The sequence below is a fragment of the Monopterus albus genome, unplaced genomic scaffold, assembly GCF_001952655.1.
Source record: "Monopterus albus unplaced genomic scaffold, M_albus_1.0 scaffold141.1, whole genome shotgun sequence".
NCBI lineage: Eukaryota > Metazoa > Chordata > Actinopteri > Synbranchiformes > Synbranchidae > Monopterus > Monopterus albus.
The window spans coordinates 402581-411735 of NW_018128021.1; the positions used below are offsets into that span (position 1 = coordinate 402581).

Consider the following 9155-nt stretch of genomic DNA (forward strand, 5'->3'; position numbering starts at 1 on the left):
TTTCAGTGAGGTTCTTTTGCATTATGAGCTGCTCCATGACCCCCCCACCCCCCCACCAAAAAAAGCCAGCGTTCTGCTTCCTAAACATGGATTTAATACCCTCATTAATGATATATGACAGGAAAGATCAATGCAGACTGTGAGTTAGAGCCCTGGACATGTGTGTGTTTGTGTGCGTGTGTAAGCATCTTTATGTATCCATGTGAGTCTATACACATGTGTTTGTGTGTATGTGTGAGTGCACCACTGCCTATAATGGGTACATGATGTTGAACATCATAGAGCCTGGACTGCCTCTGGATACATTACATCTCATGGAAGAGGGCCTTTGAATAGCAGGATGGGATGCCTTTGGAGGTCATAGCAACTAATTCCACAAGTTACACAGAGAATAAATGTTGTAGGTGGAAGCCCCACAGCTTTTGGTACCTGTTCTCAGAGTGCTGGTTAATGACATCTGCTTTTTTGCTTTCTTATTCACTGGAATTTATAGAGAATTAGAGAGAGCAGTAGGGATGTAACAATACCAAAAACTCATGGTACGATATTGCCATGATAAAAACATGTCCATGATACAATATTTATCACAGCATTGAAAAAAAATGCTGAAAAAAATGCACTTGACCAGTTGAGGTGGGTATTTCCCCACCCCCCTGTCCACTGGGGGGCAGGGTTGAGCGGCTTGCTGCTTGGCACACCAGAATGAGAAGAAGAATCAGAATCAGAATCTGTTTTATTGGCCAGGTGTGTTGGACACATGAGGAATTAGACATCATCTCTCAATGTGCATCCACATATCCCCATGCAAGGGGCAAGTAAACAGTAAAAGATGCCAAAGTACATTAGGACAAGCCACAGAAAGTGATATGTGTGTTTTACTGGAGGTGTTTTTCAAACATCCTAGTCTACTTTTTCAAGAGAAAATGCTTTAATGATGGTTACTAGGTGGTTGGTTTTGTGTATGTGTGTCCAGTTTATTTGCCCATCTTTGTTAAAATGTTGCATGCAGTCATGTTCTGCAAGACATATCCAGGACTGTCTCAGTCCTAAACTAGGCCAGTATTGCCTTCCTCGAGCATTATTTGCAAATTGTTCAATGTTTGTTAGTTTCCTTTTTGCATCTGTCATTTTGTGAAATGGGAAAACTGAAATGCTGCCACACAACAGCGCTAAAAGTCATTGGAGCACCCGCTGGAGTGGAGACTAAAGGAGCACCAGCAAGCAGTTATACTAACGAAATAACATATGTAGATATTGTCATAGTCCCACAACATTATCAAGACATTTTTATTGCAGTATCGTGAAAATACAAATATTGTTACATCCCTAGAGAGCGGGGATTCATGGGATATTATGCATGACATATTATCTTGTAAGACACAATAAAGGAAGGCATACAAAACAGAAAAAAAGATATTCACTATAACAAAACAACCAAAATGTAGTGTATTTTATATATTTATATATTTTTAATTAAGTGATAAAATACAGATATGCAGTACACAAATGTCCTTGGAGTTATCCTATGATACTCTATAGTTAATTTTTATATTATTATTGCATTCTTTCTAGAGCAGTGTCAGTGTCTTGTGAAAATCATGCAGGACTATATCCAAAGCAGAAATAAATCCTGTCCCAGCTTAATGAAAATGCATAATCATATGTGTTTAGAAATGTCTTTGGCATATATCTTTATCAGTGAGATACTTTATTCCAGCTCTGTAAAGAATATATAGTTCACTGTAAAGGCACACTGCTAAAATTATCTGCAACACTGGAATTGAATTCCTGTTTATAGAGCTTCAAGGCCCAAGTTCTAAAAGGTAAAAGTGAAGTACCATCTACTTGACCTGGTGATGCTCTATTTGAGTATGGGCTGAGGTGATAGCATGCAATAAAGCTCAGAGATCAAAGTTTGGATTTGATTTCCAGCCAGCGCGGCCTGGTGAACAGGGCCCAACAACCCCATCCAACAGCCATGGCAACTTTTCAGTGCTTTATTTTCTTATTAGATTGCTCTCTCCGAATTCCATTTTTATCCACATAGATCTGGCCAGTGAATCACCATTAAAGGGCCCATCAAACTGTCAGGCCATCCGGAGTGCAGGTGCAGCCGGCCCGCTCCACTGTAAACAAGCAGCAAAGGCCCCTGAATAATGGAAACCCAGACTGTTTTATGTTGTTCAAGGGGACTTAAAGAGATTCATCTCCTGCTGCTTTTCACCAAGTTTGCTTCACAGCTCCAGGCTGAGCTGTTCAATGTTACAGTCTCATATGAAGAGGGAGAAAGAGCTATAGAGAAAAAAGGTTGGATGTGTAGGGGAGAGGAGGGGGCTGAGAAGCAATGGAAATCTTTCCTTACATTCCCAGACAATCACTAACTGTAAGACTGTGCCAAAAACCTTTGTTTCTACAGAGGGGTTTAAATGGAGCATTTTATGCCTGGCTGAGCACTGACACTAAAAAGCTGAGAGTTCTTCATATCTGACAGATTTTCTTTCATTATCTTTTCTCTGTAATTTCTTCAGTAGTAGGGGCGGCGGTTCTTTGTAGAGCAGCGAAATGTCTGACTTAACTGTTCAAGACACCACACAATTGCCCGCCAGTCCTTGGTCCCCCAAGGTCAGGGAGAGAATGGAAGTGCCCAAGAAAAACAAATGCAGACCATAGTGTAGTTGTCACATGCTCCACTAATACATGTGAAGGCTGGCTCCTCTTTTATTGTCAAATAAATTGCCCTGAAGAAGTGCTCACACATAACTGCTCCACATAAACTGAAGTAAGAGGGGTTTTTTTTTTTTCATGATTTACCAAAATCATCTTCAGGATTGATCTTACATCGTTGAGTTTGAGTGACATCACCGCACCATTAGATTATTGCACAGAAGATGTTCAGTGTTTTCTAGGAATTGTTTGCACTTAGAAAGCATGTTTACTTGTAGCAGAAAAGAGAATACAAAGTGTTACACTTATCTTAAAGTCTCCTTTTTTTTTTTAAGTAAAATCATAGAACACCTTAGTGCCCTGTCTTTGAGGGTGTCTGGCTGTCATTAGGGGTGACAATACAGCAGGTGGGGCTCAGGGCTTTAGGTTCACTGACAGTTTTGCAAAACTGTAAAAGATAATATCCAAGAGGAATGAAAACAGCACTCAGCGAGTCTGCCAGGGAAGACAGACAAGTTAAAACAGATGATGTGCGTCCTGGTGACTGCCCCATCATTTTAGTGTCCTATTATACTTGCAGCTCCAAGGTCGCCACATTTGGCCAGGCTTACCTCAAGGCTGAAGGCTGGGGTCTAGGACCACAGAGTGGAGACTAAAGGAGACCTGGCAGAACAGACCAAACAAATGCCTTCTGGTTAGTGACAGGCTATACACCTAGAGGACCCAAAACATGGTTTCTGCTTCTGCTGTGTCCCTATCATCATTTCAAAACAGCACCTCGTATGGAAATAGATGGCTCTTATTTCACTGTTTACAATATGTGCCTAGCTTCTGTTCACGGTGGCTGATGTGATGATGCATCAGAGACACCCAAAGGGAAGTACACAGCACACACAGCTTTCATAGTTAAAGATGATGTAATTATTCGAAATATGTAACTATAACTTTGCTTCGTTGAGATAAGATTCATTTAAATACATGTCAAAGTAAACATCGTCTGACATATTGCCTCGAAATGGAGCTGAAACAAATAGCCTAGAACAGGATGATAATAATTCAAAATATACAATCTTTTGAGTTTTCTCTAGCTCTAATTGCCTGTGAAAATACATAACTGTGACACTGAGGATGACAATAATAATAAACCTGAACCTGAACCTGATTTTCCTCTTCACTCTATAGAGGTCCAGGCTTGTGACCCCTGACGGCGAGGGCTTTAGAGGAGAAGAGGCCCAGGCCAGAGAGGGCATAGGGCAACATGGGGTGACTGAAGGACACAGTGTGGGGTCACACTGGGGCTCTTCCTGCTCTGCATGTTGTATGCCCCTGTGCTCCCGAGGCCAGAGCCTGATTACTGCGCTGGGATCCAGCCACAGAGCGTTTTCATTAGGGAGAGGGCCAAGATCATCCAGGAAGGTTCCGGCCCATTAATACATTTGAAACAGCAAATGAAAGCGGGGGCTGTTGAGGGGTCTGAAAGGGGGGTTCTGGGTTATTTTGAAAGGGGAGAACCCTGTGGAACTACCATGAGAGCCTTAGTGAATAAATACCCTGTGGATCATCTTAACCTCATTCTACTTTTTTTTTTCCTTTCCCCTCTCTAAGATCTGCAGCCAATTTTCCTGCAATTTAGGATAAATTGTTTGTGAAATCCATGTCGATCTTTCCACTGGGAATGCGTTCACAAAAGATAGAGAAAGGAGGACCTGGCTGTAAGGATAGCTGCAGTGAGAATGGAACAATGTCTGAAGGATTTGGCTAATGACATCATCTGCTTCCTGTTTCAGACTTATGCTTCTGATACACACAATCATAACAGACAGTAGAAGTCGATTTTGCATTCACACTTGAAGTAGCATGTAGTGATCAAAGTAACTTTATTCATGTGACATAATACACCGTACTCTGAGATGTATTTAAAGCCTGGGGTTAGGAGACAATACAAGCCTACGAATGGATAAACTATTATTTGAAATATTCTTTGCTCAAACACTTTCATCTGCCTTTATTAGAAAATGCAAGAAAGCAGGTTGGTCTAATCATACTGAAGGTTAACCGCTCATCTTCCCTCTCCATGGTAAATATGATATTTCCCCAGCTAGTAGTTGCACCACTGTAGGTGTTTATTACCAATAACCATATCAAGCCATCACTGCTAGAAGAAAAGAAATCTCTTCAGGTCAGTTTCCACACTAGTTAATATTTTATCCTGCGTAGTGGTGTAATGACTACTATTGATTTTTCACCATCTCTTATTAATGCAGTCTGGTGCCACAGCAAAATGCTAATCATATAGCACGCCTCTCTACATTTATCATGTTAACTTCTTCATCTGCTGTAACTAAAATATGTCTCATTCCCAGGTCTGTGAAACCTGGTGGTACTTCAGAGGCCTGCTGTGATGCTTCTCTCAGCTGACTAATGTGACTTGTTTTAAACTTTAAATAAAATGGTAACAGCTCTCACCAACAAGGGAAATTACACTGTGTATTTCTGCATGGATCAGGGCTTCTTGATTCATTTAATACTGTATATTAAAATGAACAACGGGGACAAAATATGGCCTTGTATTCCCCGCTGGCCCAGCACACGCCTCAGACAGTGACCCTGCTAATAACACAAAAGTCAGACCGGGCCCGCCAAGCCAGTGCAAAGTGAGCTGTTATAGCCTGATGTGTGTTTTGTCATTGAGGCACGACAGGGGAAGAAGCTGACGGTAAGCACTGAGCAGTGCTCAGGGAGCAGCAGGGGTAAAAAAGGCTCTTGACTTGGCAGCAAAGATAGCAGTCTGTGCCAGCACAGCTGTCCGGCAGGCGTCTCATTCAGCGTTGCTCCCCGACATGAAAGTGACTACCAATCTATCACCACAGCAGCCGGGCACACAAGGACACAAAGGTGTAAACCCAGCCTGCAGAAGAGAAAGGCTCAGCAGTGTGCCGACAGAGTGCAAGAGCTTTACACATCATAATCTGTCCTCATAGACTTGCATGTGCGAAAATGATTTAATTGGCTTGTCTGTCTAGATAGGAAACTGGCAATATTTTGACACGTTCATTATATTTATGGGTCAGTTTTGCAATCGCACTGTAATTTTTGGAAGGATTCCCAGCAGTGCATTCATTGTATGCCTTCCATACAAAGCGCTCCTTGTTCATTCAGCCCCTGAAGGACATCTACACATGTTATCTAACAATGGAAAAGCAAGGGTAAAACTCAAATCACTTAAAGTTTTAAAGTATGTTATTCAGTCAAGTGTTAATAACTCGCAGGGCACCAGCCCTCTGGAATCTCTTTTGTTGGAGAGACAATGGTGAGAAAGGAGATTTTTATGAGCAGGCATTTCTCTCTTGTGCCAGGTTTTTGTTTACGCTTTCATTATATCTCTACTATATTATCTGATGCCTACATCCTGAGTCCAATCTCGCGGCTAGGTTTTAATCTCCTGACGCACTGAGCTCACTCGCCTCGCTGTCCTGTGCCACACAGGGAATCTGAGAGGGGTTATATTACAGCACATGAATCAAGGCAAAATGAAATGCACTCCAGACGCTTTCAGATGGTTTTAATTTATGGCCGTGGCCTGCGGATACAAAAAAATGCATTAAATGTAATCTGATCACTTTATTTGATGCTGAATTTATGAGTGATTGGATTGATTTTAAAAATAGACCCTGTGATAAATTGCAGATCTTTAACTACTAAAATATGTTGATAATACTATTAGCAGCAAAAGGAATTTTTATTTATACATATCCTCTCAAGTAAAACAACAACGATTTATGTAAAGGTAGTGCAAGAAGAAACTTTACACCCCACTGATAGGATTACGCAGAGCTCTAATTAAATGTTTGGGATTGGCTTAGGATTTATTTCATTTACTAAGCAAACCTGTGACCTCTTAAAAATGAGATATAAGTGGTTCAGAGACACTAATAATCAGTCACTTGAGAACATGCTTGATTTTTCCAGTGCCAGTTTAGCAGGGATTGGCTTTCTCTATCTCCTTTGTTGTGGTCTATGTTCCATTGATGTCTCAATTGTAAAAACTATCTCTCGTTTTCTGTCCTCAGAGATCAAATCAATTTATGAAAGCTGGATATCTGTCCTTTTGGACCAAATCCATTACAGTCAATCCAACCCAGCAGAGCATTTGTCTTGCACATTAAGAGGTCCACAGGCATTTGCAGTGAAGTGAGGAGACGCATCAAGTTTTAATGCTCAAAACCACAGAAACCAATGCAGGATTAGCCTGACTCATTACTTGACATTAATGCCTCTTGACATTAAAAGAGAAGTGCAAAATACTGTCTAACAAATATGTTTTCTCTTCAAAACACAAGTGATCGGAGGTTGTTTTTAATCTTTTGCTCTGTTGAGCAGATAATGCATGGCCACAAGCAAGAACATTAGCATACAGTCACACCATTTGTTCCAGCATGTGTGTGGATGCAAAAACTTAGGAAATGCATCCATCAGCAGTTTCAGGCCTGCGCTGAAAAACAAAACTGCCTCTTCCTTCCTTCCAACTTTGGCCTCTGTGCAACCAGTGACACCTGGCAAGCGAGGATGTTCCAGTGAATGTAGAATGATGTGCCTCCTTCACATGTAGTGTGTATTTGGAAAAACCACAAGATGTGCTCTGTCAAGGTGTTCTCAGGCTTGGACAGAATGCCTTTGTTTAAAAGAGATGTTGATGTTCTTCTCACAGCAGCTTGTGAACATCTGCGTGAGGTTTTTCTCACTTTCCCCCCTCCACTGTGAAATCAAGATCAGCTTCATGTTCAGTGCTTGTACCCATCTGCCTGCTCTCTCCCGCTTCTTCCTCTCATTACCAGTAGTTGCTTGAACTAAAATGTATGTAACCAAATTCTATTCATGCTAGCAATATGGATATATGGATGCAATGTCAGCGTGTGTCTAAGCCGGTCATCGGCTTTTTCATATCCCACTTTTCCTACATCATATTACATCTACGCCACTTAACTTTTAAATACTTCACCATAGCTCTTAAACTAACAAATATATAGTGAAGCAAACAATACAAAACTTAACTTGTAGAGTATGAAACAACAGTTGAAGAGACTGCATATCTGCAACTCTTTGTTCAAAGATGATGCAGCAAGAATGAAAATAAAGCCCAAGAATGAGGCAATAATTGTAAGGGATGCCTGTGATGAATCTTTTCATTCTGTTGTTTCTCTAGCTGTACAACACCTAACTTGGCGTAATTGCTACAATTGTGCTCTCAAAGTGGAATTATAAATGACTTGTCTGAATCAGCCTGAATGTAAACAGAATCTTCAGCAAACAGCAGAATCACAGCAGAGCAAAATCACAGGCAGCCATGTTTTGACAAGTGCATGATGAGTGTCCATACACTTGTGTGCTCGTTTACAATTAGATAAGCTAACTCCTCCAACCCACAATCCCTTTCAAGCCTCCCACCCTGACTTTCTTTCTGCCTGACTGCTCACATAAGCTCTTCTTTTAATGTTGAGCTCTGAGCCCAGTTTTGCAAACTTTCTTCAGTTAAACAAAGAGAAACTACTGTTTTATTCAGTCTCTTTACGTTCTCCACTGCAAGTGTTGAAAGAGTTACAAGGACTTGGTGGATGGTTCTGTAAAGATAGTTTGGAAAAAGAAGAAAGACTACTGGATCTCGAAGAAATTATTCACGGCTCTAGTTCAGAGGAGCACTTACATGATGGGCTCTGACAAGTGTACCACTCTACGCACGTCCCTGCCAGCCTAGAACTCAGTGCTGCACGCCTTTCACAGACACCATTAGTGCTCTGAACTCATCATCACACCCTCACAGAGGAACCGTGGTAACACTTCTGAGATTTGGTAGCAGTGAAGTTTGTTTTGAAGGCTCGCCAAAGTGGAACATATGATCTGAAATTTGAGTTTTGGAGTAACACGTCAAGAACATCTCAATATTATTCTCCCTTTTGTAGCTATGGGGCCTGTTTTGTACCAAGATTACATTTAACAGTCACTTTAAACTCCTAGTCTTTGTTTACATTTGAGCAGTTTGTAATATGTGTGTTACTTCAGTTCTTATACAGAAACATCTATGAATGCATTTGTTCCATGCAGTGATTCAAACTCTTTTTTTGATACGTCTTTTTTAAAATGACTTCAAGATGCCCTGTTGTTTTGTCTGTATTTGCCCTGTCCTCCGTTTTGCGGTCCACACCAGGGCCAGGGTTTATGGATACACAGATGACAAAACAGATAACAAAGGAGCTTTGCTTTAGGCTGAGCATGAGGACAATGACATGTCACCCTTGTACATACACATCAGAGAAAGTGAGGGCCATCTCAGACTACCATAACGACCCTCTACTTTCTTCTCATGCATGTATTGAGATATGTGCGCCTTTGTACCTTTCGCCTATTATCTGTCTTCGACAAGGCCTCCGGCTATCCAGATGAGCTGGGGAGTTGAAGTTGTGCGCAGCCGCAGACTTTTAGTGCTGTCTGATGAG

The 9155-nt window shown here is 41.2% G+C and overlaps 1 long non-coding RNA gene across 1 annotated transcript in view; it reads left to right on the forward strand.

Annotated features, from left to right (window-relative positions):
• LOC109968049 (uncharacterized) overlaps positions 1-5122 on the forward strand; it is a 39953-nt gene extending 34831 nt beyond the window's left edge. The window contains exon 4 of the long non-coding RNA XR_002276041.1: positions 3847-5122. This is a non-coding gene — a long non-coding RNA (uncharacterized LOC109968049). The remainder of the gene's footprint in view (positions 1-3846) is intronic.
• Positions 5123-9155: the final 4033 nt, after the last annotated feature.